We start from the raw sequence: 243 nt of genomic DNA, 5'->3' as shown, positions 1-243 counted from the left end.
GCAAAATAAATATAAAGAACTACCGATCATAAATAATATAGCCTAAATTGATACAGATACAATAGTAGAATAGGCTTGTATGATGTTGAGTTAAATCGGTTATACGCCATAATGACTGAGATGTATCAGATACATTTATCTCTTGTGTAGGCTCTCATGAATATTGTTTTATGCTTGTTGTGTTGGGTATCGGGTGTCAGTCAATAACTGGTGCTGATCTTCTCTGCATGGCTCTCATGGAGG

Source organism: Penaeus monodon, chromosome 21 (genome assembly GCF_015228065.2).
Source record: "Penaeus monodon isolate SGIC_2016 chromosome 21, NSTDA_Pmon_1, whole genome shotgun sequence".
In the NCBI taxonomy this organism is placed as follows: Eukaryota; Metazoa; Arthropoda; class Malacostraca; order Decapoda; family Penaeidae; genus Penaeus; species Penaeus monodon.
Note: the sequence above shows the minus strand (reverse complement) of the source record.